Here is a 23,376-nt window from a genome sequence, read left to right as displayed (position 1 = left end):
GCTGTCCTTCATTGCAAGGGAACTGCGGGGGGAAGGCAGCATGGGGCAGAGGTTGGGGTCTCCTCTGGGAGGGACCCTTGTTTGTGTGTCCTGTGTGCCACTTTGCTCGGTTACAGGATGGGGATGGTGCCTGGCCCTATTGAGGCTAATAGATCATTTTGCAATTGGAGAAAAAAACAAACAAACCAAATCAAACCCCCCAAAACCAAGCCCGCCCTGTGAGCCAGTGTAGCAGAGTAGGGAGCAACATGACATGTTTTTTTTGGGGGTAAGAAGTCTTAAGAAGAGCTTGGAGAGGCACAGGAAAGTGCTGGGCCAGTGGAAGACAGAATAGTTGATGAGAATTTTTCATGATATCGCAGTATCACTGTTTCCCTCTGTGTTTGGTGCTATCCTAAATATGATAGTAGTGCCACCCACACATAATCTTGCACGGTAAAAATGGATTTTCCCCAAGGGCCATGTCCAAAGAAGCCCCATGTACACAGCAGCTGTTCTAGAAAGCACATGGAACACCTGGGGTTGAGGTCTGTGCCCAGAGGCAGTAAGTACTGAGCTCCCTCCCAAGCTGAAGACTTCATTGAGGCATCTTCAGCTCAGTGGGAGGAGGCCCAGCATCTTCAGCCTCAGTGAAGTCTGTGCCCCATGTGAGTGGCTGTAAGACCCTTCTGTCAGGGATGACTCCTTTGGTCTGTCCCGCCAGGTTGAACAGCCAACCTAGGGAGTGTTGGGAGGATCCATGTCATGTCCTTCACTTCCTTCTTGGCAGGGGCAGCTTGGGCTGCTTCCTTTAATTTGGGAAACACCTTTTTTTTTCTTTTTCTCTAAATTATGCGTTTGCTGAATTTTTTATTTTTTCCCCTGGTCCTCTCCTGTGACACACAGCTACTTCTCTGCTGAACTTCCACCTTCCCTGAAGAGCAGCCCTGGAGTTTCCATTACATACTGCTGACAGCACCAGGCACCCAGCTGGGCTGTGCCAAACATCATCGCTATCTCCAGCCTAAATCTTCTTGGGGCTTAACTTGACACTGAGCTTGTAATTGACTGTGATGTTGGGTGAAACTTTAACCTTCACTGCTGTGATAAAGACTGATACAAGCTAAAATTAACTCTTGCATCATGTGGTGAGGGGTTTTCGTAATTGGTGCCAGGAACAAGTACATTTCCTCTCTGAAAAGTGAGTATATATAACTGGTCTTTTCTTACTCAGATCAGATACGTGTAATTTCTGCTGTTTTTTGAGGAGAAAAATAGAGGGTTTTCTTACCCTGGCTGAGTTTTGCCAAACCCACGCAGCCCATCGAGTGGTCGTGGATGGATTTGGGGTTGCTGACGTCCTGGGTCATCTTTCTTCACCTGTCGCAGGCTGGATGAGAGCAGTGTTTGGATGCCAGGGAGGTGTGGAGGTGTTGCTGGCTGCATGGTAGTGGTGGCAGAGCGGCTATTGCTGATGAGAGCAAGAGGAGAGGAGATGGGCTTGGCTCTGTGCTCCTGGCCAGAAAGCAAAGCACGGGCTGCTGAAACCTGCCGGCCTTAGTCTGGTGTGTCAGAAGGTGAGCAAAGTGTTGATGGAGGGGAGATACAAAGAAGCAGAGGGTAGGGCTGGAATTATTTTTTTTCTTCGTTTGCTTCTTTTAGGAAGTTACTGTTCAGCGTCAAGATGTACTTTACAATGGTGAAATTCAAGAAGTTCCCACAGACGTCTGTAGCTGCTCATCTGCCTCAAGGCAGGAGGATTGGAAAGGCAATGGGGATGGAGAGGTCCAGACTGGAAGGGCCATCTGGACTGGAAGGGCTGTGGAGGATCTCTCTCCCCCTCCCAGCCTTGGGGCAGGGAGCACTCTCCCTCTGTCATTTGATTTGAGTTTGTTGCTGCTTGTTCTGCCTCCCAGGACACAGGCATACATAAGTCTCCTCCTCTTTACCGAAGCCTTTCTGTGATTTAATTTATCCCATTTCACATCCCTACCAGAGCAGGGCATATGCCCTTCAATTTGAAGCAGAGCAGGGCATATTTTCTCCCTGTCCTTCAATTTGAAGCTTGTCCTTCAGCATCTCCAGGAATGGGACTTTTGCTGTTTCCTTCAGAAACCACTGCAAAAAGTACTAGTCCTTATTCTAATAACATCAGGAAGACACATTCTTCCCTGTGCCTTTCACTTCCCAAACCTTGATACTTGAACAGTTCAAGAGCGTTGCGTTACAGAAGCTAAAAATAATGGAGTATGGAGATGAAGGGTGCAGCCCGTGTTTTTAGCTGGAGATGAAGATGAAGACAGCGACTTGCCAATGGTAAGGGCATCTTTGAAAGGACCTTCAGTGAGTCACTGAGGTTACATACAGAGTAATGTATTTTTGGAGAAAGACAGAAGGTACCATCGCAACTGTTCTTCTCAGTGATGGCTTGGTGGGACTAGTTTAGAGATTTGTATTTCTCGGCATCAGAATACATCATGGCTTTAAAGGGGTAGCGAGTGGAATTCCCCCATTATCTGTTTATCAAGAGTACTCTAGATCGTGTCCTGAAAAATGGTAATTGTAAAAAAGAACATTTTAAAAATAAGTCAAGAGGAAGTCTCAGTTTGCAGAATAGGTGGTAGGGTGGTTTGCAGACAATTCTGTACTGGACACTATCGCACTGTTGTGGTTTCAGTTTCCCCTAAGTGTCGCTGCTAGGGTCTAATGCTGGTCATGGTCTCCATGTAGCCACCCCATTCACATTGCTAACCTCACAAGGGAATCGCTCACTTACAGAAAGTCCAAGAATAGTTTGCAAATGTCTTCAGCTTGTATGAGTCTGTGATGCATTGCAGGCTACTTCTGTTTCTCAAGGAAATGCATAGTTAGTCTAAAATTCATGGCGGAATATGGAAGCAATAAACCTTCAAATGACTGATTAGAGCTCAGGTCAGTTGAGATGCAAAGACGATGCAACATGTTGTAATCCCCACTCTACTGTTGAATATGTCTCTGAGACGCCCCTTGGCTTCCTAAAATTTACTACTGGTCTTCTCAGTGTCCAGTGTTAAGGAGGATGGGTGCTGTTCCCCCGCTGCAAATTGGATACCCATGTTGTGGTTTAACCCCAGCCAGCAACTAAGTACCACGCAGCCGCTCACTCACTTCCCCCATCCAGTGGGATGGGGGCGGAAGTCGGGGAAAAAAAAAGTAAAACTCCTGGGTTGAGATAAGAACGGTTTAATAGAACAGACAAGAAGAAACTATAATGATAATGATAACACTAATAAAATGACAACAGTAGTAATAAAAGGATTAGAATGTACAAATGATGCGCAGGGCAATAGCTCACCACCCGCCGACTGACACCCCGCCAGTCCCCGAGCAGCGATTCCCTGCCCCCCCCACTTGCCAGTTCCTAAACTAGATGTGACGTCCCATGGTATGGAATACACTGTTGGCCAGTTTGGGTCAGGTGCCCTGGTTGTGTCCTGTGCCAACTTCTTGTGCCCTGGCTGGGCATGAGAAGCTGAAAAATCCTTGACTATAGTCTAAACACTACTGAGCAACAACTGAAAACATCAGTGTTATCAACATTCTTCACATGCTGAACTCAAAACATAGCACTGTACCAGCTACTTCGAAGACAGTTAGCTCTATCCCAGCTGAAACCAGGACATCCCGAAAGGCTGAATCTGGTGCGCACAACAAATGAGCTGCTGCTATTCTCATAGGAACTGGTGGGAAAGAATGAGACCCCAGGACTGGAAAAGGGGTCTCTTTTTGTTTTCATCTCATGCCTTCACTTGCTGCCAGCACTGCTGCTGTTGAAGGTGGTAGTGATGCTGTGAAACCAGCATGTACTTGTCTTTAATCCAACACTTGTTGAACTTGACTGGATCGTGGTTTCCAGATTGCTCTTGTTACACATTGCTGAGACTCCTCTTCTGTTACTTTATTCAACTGCAGCTATTACTGCACAGGGACAGACTCTGGAAGGCTCAGAGGGGGTTTGTGTGAGTGCTAAGAGTCTTATGAACGGCACATGGTGTCCACGAAGCGGATCCCATGGTAACCCCTGCAAATGATGGGGTTGGTGGTTCATACACATCATGCCAGATGCACATCACTTTGTTTTTGTGATCACCTTGTCCTCTCCAATAGCTAAGAATTCCCTGGGGGTTGCTGACGCTGCCCTCAGCCCTGCCACCTCCGAGGCTGATGGTTCATGTTCAGGTTTTGGCTATCTGCTGTGACTTCCTTGCTAAAACTAGAACCAGTGTGTTGCTCTGAACTTGTCCTGGTGTATCCACAAGTTGAGCCTGCTGCAAACTCAACCCCAGGTGCTGTGTGTCTCCTTGCAGCTCTTGCACCGTGTTTTGCAGTATGCTTTACCTCCGTATCTCCAGTCAGGCTTAGGAGGAGACTCTTTCCTGCTTCATAAAGTGAAAATAAACTCCTGGAGCAGCTCCCTGGAGCTGGAGTCTAGTCAGTAATGCTGTGCTGAGAAGTTCATTACCAGGATGATAACATGATAACGGTTTCACTCTGAAATCACTAAAACTTTGTTGTGATTGCATTTTGTACATTTTAGGGGCAGTCCCACCTGCTTGTCTAACTTTTTCTTATTAAAAAAATGACAGCAAATAAATGACTGAAGAGAGGAGAGCTTGTGACAGCCTCAAACAACAGCATTCAGCGATGATCCTCCCATGGGCAGTTGGGTGCTGGAGCCTTCCTCACTCCTCTGCCATCACTTCAAATCCTTGTGTCAGTCAGGCTTAGCAGGTTGGGTAGGAGACTGCATCTTCCCTCCAGGAGTGATGGGGGTTGCTTGGTTATAGGCACAGTTCAGTTGATTTCTTCAATAACCTCAGGTGAGGGTCCACGACTGGTCCTGCCACAGCTGATGGGAATTTTGCTACTGGCTGAAGAGCTAATGCAGCTTCAGTGTGGAAATGAGACCTCTGCTGCCTTGTCCCACAAACGCTGGACCATTGGTGTCTATGGCTATCTGTTGCTAGTCCTCATGTCCTCCATATAACTAAGTAATGATGCATTTTTTTTTCCTCTTACTTGTCTGTGTTTTCTGGATTATCAGTACTCTAATGTAGTTAATCTGTGAAATAGCCCCATAAAATTGACCTTAGGCAGTTTTAAAGCACACATTCCTCCTTCAGAGGTGGAAATAACTGTCTGTTTTTACAGCAAAGACTTTAAAGTGGTGTGCTTATGAAGTTTTGGACTAGTGGTTTATTGAGAGCTGCTCGTTCCAGCCTCTGGCACTCTTCCTCAGAGCTTACACCTGGCTGTTCAGAAGTGGACATCTAACAAGAAGTCCTGGGGGATCTTCAGCAGACGAAGTCACTTGCAAAAATGTTGGCTTCTGCTTTTATTTGTTATGAATCAAATTTGGGGGTGAAAGAAGTGAAAGCTAAACTGAGTCTACTGCAATTTCCATGTTCCCATTATTGCACTATCTGAGCTTCTTACAGGCTTTGAAACATTTGGTTGTGCAACTGCTGGCTAAGGAAGGAAGTGTGATTATTCCCGCTTTGCATGCGGGAAGCAGCTTAGGAGAATAAGGATGGGAGTTGTCTCGCTTAAGGATGCCTGCCTAAAAATTTAGGCCTCTAATTTAACTTACTCTGCGGGCTCCCCCTGAAGAGGGGTACAAGTCGGGTGGGATGAGCTGACCTCCATACCAGGTGCTCTCTCTGTCTGTAGATGTTGATTTGCTTAGAGAGTCACCTCATTTTTGCATAGGTAAAGTTGAAGGCAATGAATCCTACCCCTGGGATAGACCCAGTGTCACCACAGAGCTTTACTGCAGAGCAAATAGTTGATGTGGGTTCTGCAAAGTCACTGGATGATTTTTTTGTTATCTTGCTTCATGCCTTGGACTCCTTTTTTTTTTTTTTTTTTGTGGCTGTGGAATTGCCAGCCTTAATTACATTTTTGTAAAACAAAATACCAAGAGGTTTGGCTGGTCATCTTTGCCTTGATGCGGTGTTGGCTGTACAGCAGGTTCACAAAGGTATTCAGGGTGTTAGAGCCTTTCTTCGTTTTGCCATGCACTTTGGTGTGCTGGTAAGAGCCTTTGTGGGGATGCCAGGAGGGCTGCTGGTGGTCCAGGGTGTCCAGAGAAGAAGGTGTAAACCACTCTGGCAGAAAGTCTAACTGAACTGTTGTCATGCATGTGAATAAGCCCCTTCTGGACAGTGCATCTGACCTAGCCATCAACCAGCTCTGGATGGCTTAATTTAACCTGAATCTTTGTCATAATCAAACATTTTGTAGGCAAGTAATGGCACAGTTTTCTTCTTTAGACGGTGGTATTGACTTGCTGTCAGTCTTGCATCCCACAGTGGTTCCCTCTCCCTCTCTGAGCAGCTGCACTTTGGGGATTTTTTGGAGGGGAACTGAATTATCCGGCTTAATCTACTCATCTAGCAGAGCTGTCCTGCTCAGCGGTGGTGAAACCTGAGTAGTACCTTGTCTTGGTCCATTGCTTTGGGGTTGCAGCTGGTTATTGCTATTGATGCTGTCTGTGCATGCAGTGGGAAGTGTGGGAAGTCCTGTTGCAGCCTGACTTACTCTGACGCTTCCTTGCCAATAACTTTTACCCAGTGGAGGAAGCTCTGGGAGAAGAGAGGGGTCTGGTTATGAACTTCTTGAGGACTGATCTAGATGGCTCAGGAAAGTGAATCTGCCCATCTGTATGACCGATCAACTTACAACTTTCTCTAGTCTTAACTAGCCATTAAAAAGTGCAGCTCCATCTCTCAGATTTAAGGTACCCCCATCATCTGAAAGGCTGAGGCTGCATGTGTCTGTTGAGGAGCATGAATGGCCACTGATACCGAAGTGCAGACAAATTTTCTTAGTAGTTTTTCCCAGAAGAGCAAATGTTGACCGGCTCTTATTTATTTATTTTTTTTTTCCACAAGCAATTGGACTGCTGGACAACAGCCTTGTGTGGACTGACTCAACATGCCTGTAGACCCCCCACTGAGTTTTGTGTCCATGAGGATTTGGTCCATCTAAGAAAGTAAATTTTCCCTGTTTGTTCTGAGAAGATGCGAGCCTCTGCGCTCAGAGCCCTGCAAGATGGCAGATCTTGTGATGGCTCTTGTATGGTCTGTTTTCTTAGTAACTCCCAACAAGGTGTAAATTATGGATGTTGTGTTTTGACCTTGTGACTGTCAGTATGTGTGTCTCTGCTAATTAATGCACTGTAATTCCTGTGCTAGCAGATATTACCTCTAAAAATATCTAGAGGTGCCTCTCTGGTGATAAGGCTATGGCAATAAGTTTTAAGCAGGAAATATGTTAAGACCTGATCCACTCTTTAGCTGTGCTGTGGAAAGCTTCTGGTAATGGGGCTTATCAAAATTCCTTGGGGAAAAGAGGCAGGAGATTTTGCCCTCTAAATGGGGATGACATTTTTGATGGTGTCAGCAGAAACCCAAGCTGTTATGGCTGTAAGGAAAGCCTTCTACATATGGAGTGATGCTTGAATCTGTCATCCAGACTGGAAGACAGACCCAAGCTGCTCGGGGGGAGGATAAGTCCTGGCCCCCATGCCCACACTCAGCAAATGCGGGGAAACCCTGGCAATAAACGGTGTAGAGTCTTTCCTTCAGATGTTTGTCAGAGGTTGTTTTTTACATAGCTGTTCCTTTAGCATCAAGGTGGGAAGAGTCCAGCTCCATGAATGTGTGGGGAGGAGTGGATCTCTTGGCTGCTCTGGATCTGCTCTTCCCCCATCACTAGACAGTGTTGTGTGGCCATAGGAAGGGGCCAAGGGAACTGACCCCCTTCAAACAAGAAGAGAGGGCCCCAGGATGGCTTAAGCCCAACCTAGCTGTGCATGTTGTCATTTAGGGGAGCTCAGAAAGTCATTGCTTGGACGTGGACTTTGCTTCCCCAGCCTCTCCGTTGCTGAGCCACATGCCCTGCTTTGGTATCTAGCAGCATTGCGAGTGCCGAGGGACAGCATGGTTATTTCTGACCAGATCATTTGTGTGTTGTCTTTATTTTTGTATTTTCTTGAACACAACTGTTGAGTTTCCTGGAACTGCTTGGCCCAAACCAGAGCCCTTTGCGTGTTAGCAGCCTCATAGCTCATTTGTGCAGCATGGTGGGTGCCACGTGTGGCTCTCGGATGTGGCAGGAGAGTGAAATCATCATCCAGAATAGGAAACGGTGGCACAACTTCCCCCCTGCTCCAGAGCACTTCTCCTTTTGGCACCAGCGTGCGGGAAGGTGAAGTAAGAAGATCTCTGTTGAAAATGCAGAAGTGCAGGTTGCTCGTGGAAACCATCTCAATGGGCGAGCCCGTGGCGGAGCCCTCGGCTTCAGCCGGTGGGGAAGGGTATGTTTTTGTGCAGATGGATTCAGATGCATGGCTTGTGGCTTCCTCTTCAGACGGGAAGTCTAGTCGATGCGTAGCGAGAGGCAGAGGATGGGTGGGCGGCAGGCTCTGCAGTCTTTTCTCTGGAGAGTTGCTTTCTCCAGTTCTTCTGCCCTTGGGAACTAGCAGTCCATGTCCTTGCTTGCCTGTGTGTTGTCTTAGATGTCAGCTCTGCTCGTGGCAGGTTGCTTAATCCCACAGGATTATTCCCACTTTCTGTCACGGTTTGTCTTGTGCTACCAGAGAGGGAGAACTGTCATCCAAGCCTGGGCTGTGCTTGTTTGGATGCTGTTGTCTGTTTGCAGCAGCTGCTGCCAGGGAGGGACTGAGGCTGCTGGGGTTTTGGCTGGAATTTTCTTTGACCTCATTTGATTACCGAGTCCTTCGTGCTCAGCAGTAGGGCAAAAACACCATGGGGAAAGTAGCTTATGCAAAAATACCTAGAGCCAATACATTTCCAGATACACAAATGACTTTCCAAGGTCACACTGCAGATCCTGCAGTAGACCCCGAGCCTCTCCCGCAAAATCCTTGAGAACAACTCAGCTGTGGCGTAAGGCAGCTGATGGGGTGTGCGAGGCCACGGGAGGAAAGTAGGTGTGGACATGTTGGGGAAAGCTGATGCGGTTAAGGGGACGCTATGGATGAAGATGACTGACGGTAAGCCACCTTGCCTGTGTGGGCTCCTGGGTCCAACGTACAGCGACAGCAGATCTTTTCTCCTCCAGACTGTGCTGGGTACAAGAGTTGCTGTAGTTCCAGGGGCTTTGGCATGTCTGGTGGATGGAAGAGCATGCGTACCCACCGAGGAGAGCAGCCTTTGCATCTTTTACCCCAGCTCTGCTCTCTGCTGCAGCATGATGTTCTCAGTCTATGAAGAGAGAGGGTGAGGTTGGGAGGGGCTGGAAGAAAAGCTGTTGTTGGGAGTGTTGTCTAGAGAGGAGGTGCCATCATGAGGGAAGTGTCTGTGAGTGTTGGCAGTGAGAACAGGCAGAGCAGAGGGGTTGTGAGTCCGGTGCTCCAACTGGTGCAGGACCTTTGTGGTTTCTTCCCAGATCTATCAGGGTTTTGCCCTGACACCTTGGGTGAGTTACTTTTTCTCCTTTCGGCTCTTCTCAACTGTTTTTCCTGCCAAGGGCACATTGGAGCAGTAAGTCCACATGTTCGGAGCTATAGCGAAGGCTGCCACCACCATTTCTGCCGATGAGGGATTTGAAGGCGGGCAATCCATAAGTGGCAGTGCTGAGCTGCAAGATGTCCTAGTGCAGATGTGTTATTCCTGGAAATTGTGCTTCCCCTACTTGAGCTTTTCTGCAAGAGAAGGACTAGCTATAATATTATGGAATATATTTAGATAGATAGAAGATTATGGAATATTTACACACACACACACACACACACACACACCCCAGATGTAAGAAGTTTGTAGCCCTGGTTAGAAGCGTCTGGCCAGTCCTGTGTGTATCATTGACATTTTCCAACATGCAAAAGGCCCTGATCTAGATCAGCTGCTGCTGGAGGACTGAACTTCTACGAGTAGGGCTGTTCTGTTCTACTCCACACTGAAATGGCCAAGGCCACGGTATGGACTAAAACATGTTTGGTCTGGGCAGATCATAGAGTATTTTCAGGTTTTGCCTGTCATGGGGTTGCTAATACTAGAAGCTGTGGTTCAGCTCCCGTCACTTGCTTGGTTGGGTTGTGAATCTCAAGCCAAGACAAATGGCTGCAGCTTTCTGTCTGAGAGGGTGGGGGTAAACTCCAGCATGGAGAGCATCTCCCCAGTGATATTTCTCCTTGAACTGGAGCTTTTGTCTTTGAAAGTCAAAGTAAAACCAGAAGAGCCACCTCCATCCTGTCATGACGGTGAAGTCCATGCGACCTGCTGTAGGTGTGTCTGCAGGGCCAGATCTGTCGGTGTAGCCACAGCAGTGTTCGTGGTGGCCTACTGAGCTGCTGTGGTGCGCATTTGATTGCAAACAGGCAGAGCAGCTCTGCCATTATGCAAACACAGTTACCTGGACTGTTTAGATACTGTTTCTTGGTATCCAGATTACTGCTGAAACTGCTGAACTTCTAAGAGGACACCTTCATTTGTGATGGTATGAAGGATCACAGTCTATAGCACTTAGTGACAAACGTTGGATCATTCTGGCAGTAGGTTTAACCCCAAATCTCTCATATCCCAGCAGGCAGCCTAGTCTGCGAAGCCATTCTGTCCTTGCCAGGGATACTGCGATGGTTTAGGAGCGGTCCTAGGAGTTGAGAGCATCACACAGATGAAGCATAGGGTTTGACACCAAAATTTTCAGTGGGGAAAGGTTTCACGTATACAGGACTGAACTTTCTTCCCAAAACCAAAGGCAGGAGGTAAACGCAGGCACACTCTGTGCCTGCCTCCTACCAGCCTCCGAGCAGCCCTGGCGAAGGCGCTGGCAGGGCAGGTGGCAGCCTGGAGCCCGTCCTGCTTGGGTCCCCTTCGGGCCAGCTCCTTGTCTGCCAGGTGTTCCCTTGTTATGAGAGTGAGAAGCTCTCCCAGCCTGGGGGGTATCTGAAAGCTCGATGTTTCAAAGTTTTTTTTAATTCCCCAGCTCTAATTTTAATGGCCGTGCTTGGCACAAGTACTTTGAAGCCTTAATTGCAATTATGAATCTTCCTCTGTTCCCAGGTTTCCCCTAATTGGCTTCCTATGAGAATTTACAAAGCTGGTAAAAACAAAACTGCTGTTTTTGTGAGGGAGTTGGTGGCGTGAGATTCCTGAGCCCAAATAAAACTCGGCTCAGCCGCCACTTCTCGTGTGCTGCTGTGCAGTGCTGTAATCAGACCTGTGGCCAGACGCTTACAAGGGTGGCATTATATAAAACGTAAGCTGATTTACATGCTTGCATTTTGAAAGTGCTAATCTATTTCGATTTTTCCCCCCCCTTCTCTTTTTCTTTTCAGCCCTCTCTAATCTTCTGCAATCTCTGCCAGGTTCCCAGCTCCTTTGGCTGGAATAGGCCCCAGCTAAATCCTTTATCTGTCTATTTGGCAACCCTGGGTGAAGTAGTTAGCAAACGAATGACACTTTTCCTGGCTCATTAATTAGATTTACTGAGCTGAGTGGTTGCTGCTGCTGCTGCAATAGTCTGGACAAGGCAGTTCTGTATTTTGTTTCTTAGGAATTTGGGTTTTAAAAAAATTGAGCTCCAAGGTGGTTCTGGTACTAGCGGTTGAATCCACGGCTCCCCTGCGTGCACTGATGTTGAGAACGTGGGGTTTTCTCATGTGTAGCTTTGTTGCTGCAATTTGCTGCTGAGCAGTTCTGATTGCGTGTCATCGTTTTACCCATCCTCAAACTTTTTGAGCAGTATCTGGGTACTCTGCTCTTGAGGTGCCGGTGGCAAGGTATCTTGGTTAAGGCAAGCGGTTCTTGTGGGTTAGAAATAACCTCTGTGAAATATTAGTGTGTTTTTGTGTATAAATCTGCTTTTTGACATGTCCTCCTCTGCCAGCCTTACCTGCCAGAGTTATAAATGGGATTGTGAAGGCTACATTAGGAAATGGCAAGATGAAAGAAAATTATGCTTTCACCTTTATCTGCCACTGCTCTGCAGCCAGTGGCTGAAGGAGCATGCTGCAGCAGGAGCCCCTGTCTCTGCTTTTGGAGGAGGAAACTGACGCACAGAGAGGTCACTCACTATGCCATGGCACCGGAGCTCTTGGTTTCTATTGCGGACTTTCGGTTCCCTTTGTAACCACTAGACAACACTGTCTTTTTCTTAGCTTGAGGTCTAAGCAGTCTGGGAGGGAGGCAAGTGTTGGGGGTCTTGTCATCTATTGCAACCTGGGAACCCGGTGCTGGGGCACCCTGTGGAGGCTGGTGGATGCTGGTGATATTGATGTTCTGCTGTTGCCGTCATCCCATTTACAAACGGACAACTCTGACATGGAGAGACCAAAGTGGGGGTCAGTCAGCCAATGTTGGGGACAACGGGGAGGAGTGCGTCTCCAGAGAAGAAGTAGCAGTGCTAAACCAGGCAATACTTAAGCTCCTTGTGTATAGGGAGCTTCATTTGTTGGTATAAACATCTAAAACTAAAATTACTGATTTGCCCGTGATTGAGTGGGGCGATGCAAAAGACTGATAGATGTGTCTTGCTGGTTGTCCCCCTCTGGTCCTGCAGATCTACAGGAGGTGGCTCTGCATTGGCCTCCTATTCCTCGAGGCTGCCAAGGCTTTCCTTATAAAAGGGGACATACAGGAGAAGACTCAGAGTTCAGCTGAGCATTGGACCCAGGTAGATTTGCAGCAGCTGGTATGGAAGGGGTGCTGCATGCTGTGAAATGGCATCTGGGGAAGACGATCCTGCTCCTCCCCTGGGCACAGCCCACAGCAATGGAGGCTCAGGGCAGACCTCTGGCTGCTCCAGACCCTGTCCAGTGCAGGATCTGCCCCATCAGCTGGTGTCATTGGACGTGAGAGGGTCTGGTCCTCCTTTCCCGGTCACTGCATGCCCTGTCACTGTCTGGGAGCAGTGGGGTGAAGCACTGCAAAGCCTGTGCTCATGGAGGGGAGGTCAGTGCTTTTAGCACAGGCTTCCTAAAGTGACTATCCGTCTTAACTTTTGTTGTGTCGTGTCCAACGGGGGACAACTACTTAAAGGCTCTGAAGGGAGGAGGGCGTTCGGCAATTTTTAAAAGCCAGGGTTGATGGCCACCTTCAACAGACAGACCCAAACGGGCTGCCGGTGCTGTCAGGCATTGCTGCCTGGAGGAAAGGGCTGGCTTTCGTGTTGCATCCCTCGGCTCCTGGAACCACTTTGCCTCGGCATCTCGAGGGGATCCGAGGGCGGCTGCAGGCAAAACCAGCCACGGATGCTACATGTACTGCCTAATCTTGTTACCCTGCCTGCTAACTCATTTCAGATTGGGCTGGGTCGTGCCTGGCTGATAGGAAGAGCAAAACCCTATAGTGATTTGGGGCTAGCACCGCTTGTGCTTATAAAAACGATTGTAATGTTTAGAGAATGTTTAGAGAAATGCCGCAGTTACTGGAAGGAGTTTTGTAGGCAAAGAGCTGGGGGAGGAGAGCAGAAATAGCTGCAAAATGTCAAAGCTGTGACCAAAAGCAATTCGCACTTAACCCACTTGAGAGTTGCTCTCCCAGAAAAGTAGCAGTTGTTTATCTACCGAGGACCCACCGCTGCTAGAGGCAAATTGCCTGCTAATTGGCCTTTCTGCGAAAGGCAGAGGCGTCAGGCTAGCTAATTACACAGGTCTTTACACCTCCCCAGTTAATTTGGAGAGTGGAGCATATTCCCGAAGGGAGGTGGGTTTCCCGGGGAGGTGACCCGATCAGTTTTCTGGGTCTTTTGATCCCTCCCGGAGGCAAGCTGGGACCTGGCAGATGCGAGACACAAGTTCGAACTCTGTCAAAATAACCTCACAGTGATTTTGAGTTAGCATTTTGAAGTTAAAAGCACAGAAACAACTTGAGGTCTCCCTGGAGGTAAGAGACAAGAGGAATAGGCTGCTGCCAGCCGCGGAGTGCTGGGCTGGGAGGCCCCCAGATCTGCTCTGAGCCTCCCAAAGCCATGTGCTGGTAGAGCAGAGTGGCCTCACTTTGCTGAATGTGTGCTATTTCTTTAAAAAAAAAAAAAAAAATTAAAAAAAGACCATCTAGGCACTTCTCAGAAACAAGAAACAGTCCTCAAGTGACCAGCTAAATTCAGGTGTGACCTGAGCTGTGAGTGTTGCAGATGAAGTTGAAAGGGTCGAAAAACAGAGAAAAGCGCAGGATAAATATGGTGACTGGATTTTATAGCAGCTATGAGGGTGAAATGCTCTGGATTTAAGGTGCTGTTGGGATACTGGTATGGCCCTTGTCCTGCCACAGCCTTCCTGGGTGACCTGGGCAAAATGACTTTGCCTTTCCCCATCAGCCCCAGTTCCCCATCACTGGATGGATAGTAGTGTGTTTTTCTTCCTCAGAGAAGTGATTTGAGGATAAGGGCATTAAATAATGTGCAGGTCTGGTGCTGAGGGAATGGGGGGTGAATAATTCCCAAAGATCGTGGCTCTTGGGGGGAACTGGCGCTAATCTGAGCTTTGGGAATCAAGTGTTTCAGCCTTAGGGCTGTGACACGTGGTTTCACAAGCACAGCCTGGAAACTAAATTTTTTGAACTCTAAAAGCTATGCAAGCACTGGGGCTGTTTTCTCTTTTTGCAGCTCTCCAATAAAGCGGGATGTGTCCAATGTCCCATTGGAGGGGCTCTGCCCTAACCTATGTCCCTTGCAGGGCTCTGATGCATCACCCCGATCTGAGGCCGCTCCAGGAGGTGGCTGTGGTGAGCAGGACTATGGGTGCTGCTGGGCGTGGAGCTGGGAATGGAGGAAAAAATGATGGGAATGGGGAGTTTTGAGGCTGGCACCCACACCACAAGGGTGCAGAATGGAAGTGGGGGACCCGCAGGGTTGAAACCAAGGTCAGTCTTCAGAGCCAGGCAGGGACTGCACGGAGAGGAGTACGGTTGGGCTGTCATGGTGTTTTGGGGCTCAGTCCGGGTTTGCTAAAAATACAGCTTGTCGTAGCCCGGCCCCTTCTCAGCAAGCGGCAGGACGTGTGTTTGTGAGCTGCAGCTGGAGTGTAACTCGCTCCCATCTGTGCTTGTGGCTTGGGGCTGTGAGGGCTGGTTCTCTCAGCAGCTGAGAGCCGCCGCTGTCGCAGGGTGCGGTCAGCCTCAGCCCCGTGCCGGGTCTGCCCAAAACGCTCCGGGCCCCCCCCTCGGGGAGGGGGATGTGGCTGGCTCTGCTCAAGGGTGTCAGCACTGCGATGGGAACGCAGGGGAAGCCTGTTGCATCGGTGTCCCCGTGTCCTTCAGGGGTGCTGCTGTCTCTGGGGGCTAAAGGGCTTTTTCTGGCCTGCTGGGACCCAAAACCAAGGAGCGTCAAATCCTCAAGCTGCCCACGGGCCCCTTCTTTGACCGGTGTTTGTCCCTTTGTCTCGGTGAAAAGAGAAGGGCCCAGGTGATGAGCCCGTGAAGGGCATGGCCAAGGGGTCTTTGCTAGCAGCATCCTCCTGATGAAGCCTGTTCACGTCTGCCTTGCGCTTGAGAGTCGGAGGAAACACTGGCAAGTGGGTCTGCGGGAGGATTTGGGTGCCCAGTGTCAGCAGACCCTGCATCAGCTCCAGTGACGCCCCTGTAGTTACCTTTTGCAATGAGGACGCACTTGGATGACAGTTTGCTGATCGGCTCCCTACCCCCAAATAGATGCTGGTGACAAATCTCAACATCACTTGAACCGGTCTTCCAGGGTGGGGAGCTGGTGGCAGCCCTGCTTCATCCCAGGAAATGTATCCCTGCCGACACCCCCACATTCGGGAGGATTGGACATGCACAGGGTGTGCCTTCGTACCAGGGACTCCCGAGTGCCCTTAATCAATCTCTGCTCCGATTCAGCTTAAAAACAAAGGGTGTGAGGGTTAATCTGATCATGGTTTGCTTTGGGGTTGGGACCTCTGTTCTTTTATTAGATAAGAAAATTCAATGGCGTGAAGCATTGGGCTGGTTCTTACTTCAAAGCAATCCCTGTGTCATTCAGATCAAGTATCGCCATTGCAACACAATTTTAGAACAAAGAAAGAAAACAGAGACAAAACTAAAAACAGGAACCAGCAGATAAACAATACTCCAGTGCTGCTGGTGCTGAGCTGAGCTCCTTCCTGCTCTCAACCATCTGGCGAGTCAGCGACAGGGCTCAGGGGAGCCCAGCTCTCCCGGTCTGCTCCTCCCAGCAGGGAAGCCAGCTGGGAAATGATTGAAAAGCTTTTCCATTCATAAAAAAATTTGTCAGGGTGTGAGCTGAGCACCCATCTCTCCTCCTCTGAGCATGCTCAGCCAGGATGCCCCAAGTTCACCGCTCTGACCTGGGCAAGACATTTCACCTGCCCATGCCATGGGGTTAATGCCTTGCACAGATCTGAGGAAGCCACAAGCGTTTCCATAGGGAGTGAATAATTGAGTGGCAATGGCTGTTGAGCTCTTGAGGCGCAGGAGCGCAGTCAGTGCTCGGGGTTACAGCTGCCGCAAGGATGCCGGAGGTAGATGGACCAGCACAGAAGCACCATTGGTGGCAGGTACCAGCACGAGTATCGGTTTTTCTAGCCAGTGTCATTGAAAACTGGTGTGATGCTGGTCCCAGGGAGAGCCATTTTGGTGGGGGCTTGCTCATTGCAATGTGAACCTGAACACTGGTGAGCAGAGGAAAATGTCTCATTTGATCAGAAATGAGAAGTTTCATTTTTTTCTGGCTTGATTTTTACTTTTTGAATCACAGTCAGATGGGTGCAAACACTGTTTCGAAATGATGAGTTGAAAGGTTTCGTTCTGAGTCCTTGAGACCCCCCTTTCTCCACTCCTCACCTTGCACACCCTCCAAGCAGATGCATTTTGCTGAAAGCCAGCCCAATTCACCAAGGAATTTGCTTGCCTCAAAACAGTTCCTCTGATTATTTTGTTCTTTTTGCTAAGTTTCTTGCAGCCCTGTTTTTGCTCCTACTGTGATGTAATTTTGTGCTTTTGTTGGACGCCCTTCTGAAAACTTGACCCTAAAGCAGCATCTCCATTATCATTGGGGCTGGTCCGAAGGCCACCCCACGTGTTGACCTGCAGGTAGGACATGGTAAAGTTGCATCCTTGACAGCTTGTACCCAATGCCTGGAGCACATACGGGTTTGCTTCTAGCTGGCTGTCAGTGAGCGGTGTGAGTCCGGTTCCTGATGCTGTAAAACATGTCTGAGATTTCATCAGCTCAAGGATAGCAGATCCCAAAGCAAAACAGAGTTTAGGTGTGTAGTATTAGGGCCCTGCTTCTGATATTATTTTTTTTCTTTCTTTCTGTGGAGCCTCCAACTCTGAGTCTCCGAAGCAATTAGCAGTTGCAATTTGGAGTTGGCATTTGTTTGCATGTCTTGGTTTTATTTTTTTGGAGTTCACAGCGTCTTCATCTCATAAGTGTTAGCCTTAAGCTCTGGCTGCTAATGCAGGTAATCTTGGGGATGGAATTTGGGAAATCCCATTAAATAACTCCCATTTGCAGCAACATGAAAGGCTTGGATGGAGGTGTTTGTGTGGAGCTGACATGTCTTAGGCATTTCTCAGCTTCCTGTTGGCTTTCTCTTCCGATCCCCTGAGCTGGGAGTACTTAGTGCCAGCTGAACAGAGCAAAGCTGTACCGGAGGGAGCTGGGGTGATAAACCACTTGTGGTTACCACTGAAAAGCGCTGGTACTGTGGGATCTACAGCCCAAAACCCAATTGCCCTACTTCACCGGAGGTTCAAAATATTTATCCCCAGCCACTCCGGAAGCCTCTCCTCCTCCCGTGGCTCTGCAGAGAGGCGTTGCTTGAGTGGCAGAGCTGCGGCGTCCATGCAGACACACACCCCAGGTAACCTGCTTCCCTTGACTGCAGCAGTCCCACTTTCTATGCATGGAGCGTTGTAATTTTTTTTTTTTTTTTTTTTTTGGTGGTAATGCTCGGGGCTACGTGATGCTGAGCACTGCCAGATCTGACATCACGTGTGTGTGTGGAGGTTCGTGGTTGTTCTGTTCCCCTCTCCCTTTCTCACCCTCCCCCAGGTCTTGCTCCTGCCTTGCGGCACGGTCTCACAGCTCACTGCATTCCCCACTTCAGTGTGTTCGCCCTTCCCTAAGAGCAAAGCATCAGTGTGGCCTGTGGTGCCAGCCTGGGAAAGTCACGCTGAGCAATAAAAAGTCAATCCTGTTCTGTGTTAGGGAGAGTCCCTGTCTGGATTTGTAATTTCTACTCCTCGCTTGGCTCCCCTGCTTGCAGCAGTGCCCAGCAGCACGGCCCTGGGGTGCACAGTGCTCCATCTCTCCAGGCTTTAGCTGTTGTATGACACCTTAGATGCTTTCTTGGTGGGTTTGCTGTTGCAGGCAAAGTACTAGACACAAAATTGATGACCAGAGGCTGCTTATTACAGGAAGATGGTAGAGCAGTTTCCCTTATTTCTGCCTCTCCTGAATGTTTTTCCTCACCCCCAGCTTGGATGATGCTCCATCCTTCGGTTGCAGTATGTTTTTAAGCTCTTTTCTAAGCTGGAGACCTTTCCCTCTGACCCCAGACATTTTTTTCTGCTGCGTGCTGGTATGCTGTGTCCATGGTCAGCAGCCTGACAGACAGCAGCAGCAGAAGTGACCGTACAGATGTGCCGTTGTTAGGTGGGACTTAACTTTCAAACTGTCATATGGTCTACTGCTGAAGGATGCTGTCAGTGCCCTGGCTGTGGACTATATGATGGCCACCACTGCGCCCTCCTGCAGAGCCATTTTCTTTCGTGAATGTGTATTGTGAATTAATTTGGGCTTCTTTCCGCAAAGAAGCGTCTCATGATCTAAGTCCATGGCTGGGCTCATCCAGTCAAGCTCTGCACAGGCACAAGCTGGGTGGCTGCAGTGGAGCTAATCACCTTGCATTTAGTGGAGAGGGACAGGCATGTCCTGGCAGGACACAAGTGACCACCTTGGATACCCCTTGGCACAAGCTGAGCAGCCCCAGGTAAGTAGTTCTCAAAGAGGTGTTTGAATTTAGGTGTCAGCAACTTGGTGAGATGAATCACATCTCATGTTTCGATTTCTTGGGCTGGGCTGAGACCCCTTTTCCTGCACTGCTGCCAAGATCCCCACTGGCCCCCTTCCCCTCCAGACCTGCTGTGCCTGCTGCAGGACTGCCCGGCTGGCACGCAGAGGGCAGCAGGCAGCCAAACCCCAACATAAAACCTGGGTGCTGCTTTGTCCCTCCTGTGTTACCTTCTGTAGGTGCTGTTTGATATTAAAAGGACTCCGAAACTGCTTTTGCACGTTAGGTGCTTTCCCTGCTCTGTGGTGGGAGTCTCTCATTCAGCCCCGTTCTCAGACACGGTGAGAACAAGGAGTGATCTCTGTGTCTTAGTAAGCTTTCCAGTTCTCACGTTTTCTGGTGTAAATGAGGCTTTGCAGTTCAGCAAGACAACAACATTGCCATGCTGCTCGAGGAGGACTCGAGTCCCGTAGTGCTGCTGTGAACTGAAGATCTTCATCTCAAGGGAGCTGCCAGGCTGGTACCTCCCTTCTTCCCGAGACAGCATTTACCACTAATAAATCAGATCTTCATTTCCTACTGTTAGTGTGTAGGGATGACCTGCGCCATCCCTGTAGTGAAGTAATGCCCCTTAGCATGGTTATCCTGTAGGCACAGACGCTGTTATTATTCCAGAAGCAGGTTTTCTTGTGCCATGAGTTTTATCTTCTGCTTTAAGATGAAATCACTGTCTAAACCTCTCTTTCCCATTTCACTTCCAAATACTGCAGTTTGCTGAGAATCCTGCATTATGTTCAAATCCCACAGCAATTTTAAGGTTGCCAGTTCATATAATGGCTTGTTGCTCATCTATTACAGTAAGACTTCCTACGTGTGCTGCTCTAGCCATCCCAGAGTAGAGGACTAATTGCTTTGAAAATCATCTTTCCAGAGCAACTGAAGACATAGGTTGCATCAGTTGCTGGTGGGATCTCCCAGCAGACAGTCCCATCCTTCCCAGCAGAGATGCATCCCTGTAGCTGGACACCTCGAATGTGGAGTTTGCCAGCACTGAGCAGGATGGCTTATTCCTGGCTGTACTCTTCCATATCAGTGTGATTGCTGAACCCCCCCAGACACCCTGTGTGTCCAGGAGGCCAAATACTTTCCTGTGTTGCATGTTCAAACCAATGCCTGATGACCTTTTGGTGGTTTTGGTCTTATGAAAAACCACCTTGGTCTTGATGTCTTTATCATGAGTGTGCCACTCAGTGCCTTTCTGGCTGGATGACTTCTCCTTGGCACATGTTGCTTCCTGCACACTTGTATTGTGGATCCTCACCACCAAACCCTTGAGTCTGCGCTGCTCCTTGGAGCTGTGTCTGCTCTGGTTCATCCACTAGTATCCTGATGGCAGCAAATATTCACAGCATTGGCCCCAGTTGCATTTGTTCACCCCTTAGCCTGCCTTTACAGTCCTGTGCCGGGTGGTCCTGTCCTGCTGCCCCTTCCCAACAGCCTGTGTGATTTCTTTACCCTGTAAATCCTGCTGGGATGTGCCTTGCTCAGAGATCCATCACTAAGGTCCTCATGTCTCACCTTGGAGTAGAGCATGAATGAGATGTCCGTGTGCCCTTATGTGTCTCCTGTGCCCACTGTCAAACTAGATGGTACAAGGTGATTGAGCTGGGCTTGCTCAGACAGCATTAAATTACAGCTTTTTGTTTCAGATTCTCCTTTATGTCCTGGAAGAAGATTCTTAATTTCTAGTGTCCTCTTCCTTTCTTCCCTCCACACTCCAAGAAAAAGAGGAAGACAACAGAGGGGGATAACATCTTTTTTTCCTGTTTTTGTTTGCTTGTTGGTTGTATTTTGCTATGTATAAGTACAGCAGATAGCACTATGGGGACCTTGCTGTGGTTCACATTTGTAATCTGTCCTGTTCCAAGTAATTTGGCTGCTTGCTTTATAGACAAAAAAAGGGGGCAGTCCTGCCAGGTGCCCAGGCACCGCTATGACTGACTTCTCAAGAAATCAGACCTAAGACAAATTTTGCAGTCCTGTCTGTTGCCTTCAAGCCTGTACTACTACCTGTCAGCGATAGTGGTGATGATCTCGGCAAGCCAACACAGCTTGGGTGGGTGAATAGGTGTACGGGTGGATTTGCAGAAATGTGCGTGCTGACACCTAAGTGGATTTCTTTTGCATTTGCCCTCTGTGGCCTCATCGGTGGTTGGTTTTGGTCAGTTCTTCTATGGCCAGGGTTCAGTAAGGGCTTGGTCTGAGTTTTGGCAGCTGGGTTACGGAAAAGATTCTCCATGTTGCTTGTCTGCTGCCTGTTCCTCTGTTGGTTTGAGGAGCGGAGACTCCCTGGAGGTGAGGTTTTGCAGTCCAAGGAGCAAAGGTCACTCATGGTCCCTGCCGTGGCTTGGTATGCTCTTACTCTTCGGGGTAAGAGCAACTTTTGTCCTTGCTCAGCGGGGCAGGAACCTGAGGCCCTATAAGGAAGTCGCGTGGTGCCGGGGTGTTTGGATGGTATGCGCTCCTTTGCGAGCACGCTGAAAGGATGTTTGTCAAACCAGTTGCCTCCTGGATCTTTTGATACACTGCCTTTGTGTGGTTTGAACGAACATCTTATCACCTTCATCTCCCCGCTCTTTGCAGAGCACTTACTTGAGTAGTAAACACACGAAGGCTGAAATTTGAATCTTAAAAATTGCAGGTTCTTCCACTTGCTGCCCCAATTTCTACAAGGACTTTCTCCGGCTGCTCCCTCTCTCAGCTCTGAGTTTCTATCTTTGGCTCCCATATGGGGTGTAGAGGAGGCAGTAAAATCTTGCAAGCTAAGGATAGTTAAAACCCAAGATTTCTTCTGTAATCTAAGAAAAACAGACACTTTCATTGGAGGAGCAGGTACCATGTGTGCGCTTGCTCTACTGCGTGGCACAGCTGCGTATCCAGCTCCTCCGCTGCAATGGGGGTGCATCTCCCAAAGCTCCCGTGCTGCCTGTTGCCTACTGCCTGTTTTGAGGATGAAATGGAGGAGGCAGAAAGCTGAGGTATAGCTCGAGGGAGATGATGACCTTGCTGGGGTGCTTGTATAAGGATCTTGCCCTGAAAAAAGCTCTGGTTAAAATCCATTTGCTTTCATTCCCAATTAAGTGGGTTTCCTTCTACTGCAGCATCAGCCCGAGCTCCTTTTTTCTTTAGTCTCATCAGGCTGCTTGCCCTTTTCTCCCCAGTGCTCTAAGCCTTATCCCAGGAGCAAGCCAAACACTGAGCTATCTCCTCACACTAACCTGTGAGTTAGCATCTCTGCAATGGAGTCCATGTCCCTCCACCCGTTGTGATTGCCAGCAAACCTGGGCAGTGTGTTCATGAGCTGATCCCGTGGGCCAAGGGGCTTGTTTTTCCTCTCCCGCTTCCTGCACGGGATGCTCGGCCAGCAGCCTCAGAACAATCGGGGCAGGAAAGGGCGTTATCCTGCTGTGAAGGTACCCGGGGGCTTTCTCCGGTGCTGGTGGAGTGGTACCTTGCTTCCCTGTTGCAGGGTCCCCTCTGGGAAGGTAGAGGACTTTCAGCCAGGTCCTTTTGTGCTGACAGACATCTCGAGGAGATGCTGCTGGGATTTGCTATCATGGAAGGGGAAATCTCAATTTATTATATGGCTGCCTGGGTTTTCTCTCTTGGGGGGAGGTGGGGATTAGAGCAGGGCAGGATGCTGGCTGGAGGGGTGGTGCCTCCCCAGGGCATCATGATGGAGCTGGCTGGGGTGGGTGGGCAGGGATTTGCCCTGCTGGTTGGATCGGAGGTGGCCGGTGTCCCAGGAGGAGGTGGTCTAGTTCCCTTCACTACTTTGTTTGGAAACGCCAACTTTGGACTTGATCTTTGAGCTTTTCCCCTCTCTTCCCATCTAATGGTGGTTGTCCTGGGCTCCACCACTACAGAAGGAGATCAGAGAAGTCCTTTGGATGTTAAAGATAGGACTCGGGGACCTTAATAAAAGAAAAGCACTTTCCCTTGCAGAAAAGCCTCTGTGACCCCCAATTCAGCTTCTCATGTGCCCTGTCCCAACCATGTGGGAACTGCTACTGGCTTCAGGCATCTCCTCAACTTGGCTGATGTGTGCAGAGGGACCTTATGCTCCTCAGGCAGCATCATCCTGAGCATGAAGGAGTTGAGATGTTCTCCTTTGCTCTGATACTGAGCAGGAGAAAAACCCTGAAAGGGAAAGGTTCCAGGGCAGTGAAGGCAAGTGGGGGAATCACAGTCTGTCCCAGCTGAGTGGAAAGCCCGTGTCATGGAGCTGTGACACCCTGAGTGTTCTCTGTGGTCTCAGGCTTCACAGCACAGCAGGAAATTTTTTTGTTGTTGGTGGTGGTGGGTTTTTTCATCTTTGTGAACTTTGGGATTTTTGCAAACCTTGTGCCTCAAAG

The 23,376-nt window shown here is 49.0% G+C and overlaps 1 protein-coding gene across 3 annotated transcripts in view; it reads left to right on the top strand.

Moving 5' to 3' along the window:
• Positions 1-23,376, top strand: part of PIK3R5 (phosphoinositide-3-kinase regulatory subunit 5) — a 63,217-nt gene that overhangs the window by 7,426 nt on the left and 32,415 nt on the right. The window contains exon 1 of one of the 3 annotated variants that reach the window (XM_049812674.1): positions 1,255-2,295. The exons of the other annotated variants lie outside the window; for them this stretch is intronic. The gene's annotated coding sequence lies outside the window, so the exon portion shown is untranslated. Of the gene's footprint in view, positions 1-1,254; positions 2,296-23,376 lie in introns of those variants that run through there. 3 annotated transcript variants of the gene reach the window in all.

Source organism: Accipiter gentilis, chromosome 10 (genome assembly GCF_929443795.1).
Source record: "Accipiter gentilis chromosome 10, bAccGen1.1, whole genome shotgun sequence".
Taxonomy (NCBI): domain Eukaryota; kingdom Metazoa; phylum Chordata; class Aves; order Accipitriformes; family Accipitridae; genus Astur; species Astur gentilis.
The sequence above is the reverse complement of the archived record's forward strand: the minus strand, read 5'-3'. Positions and strand labels throughout refer to the sequence as shown.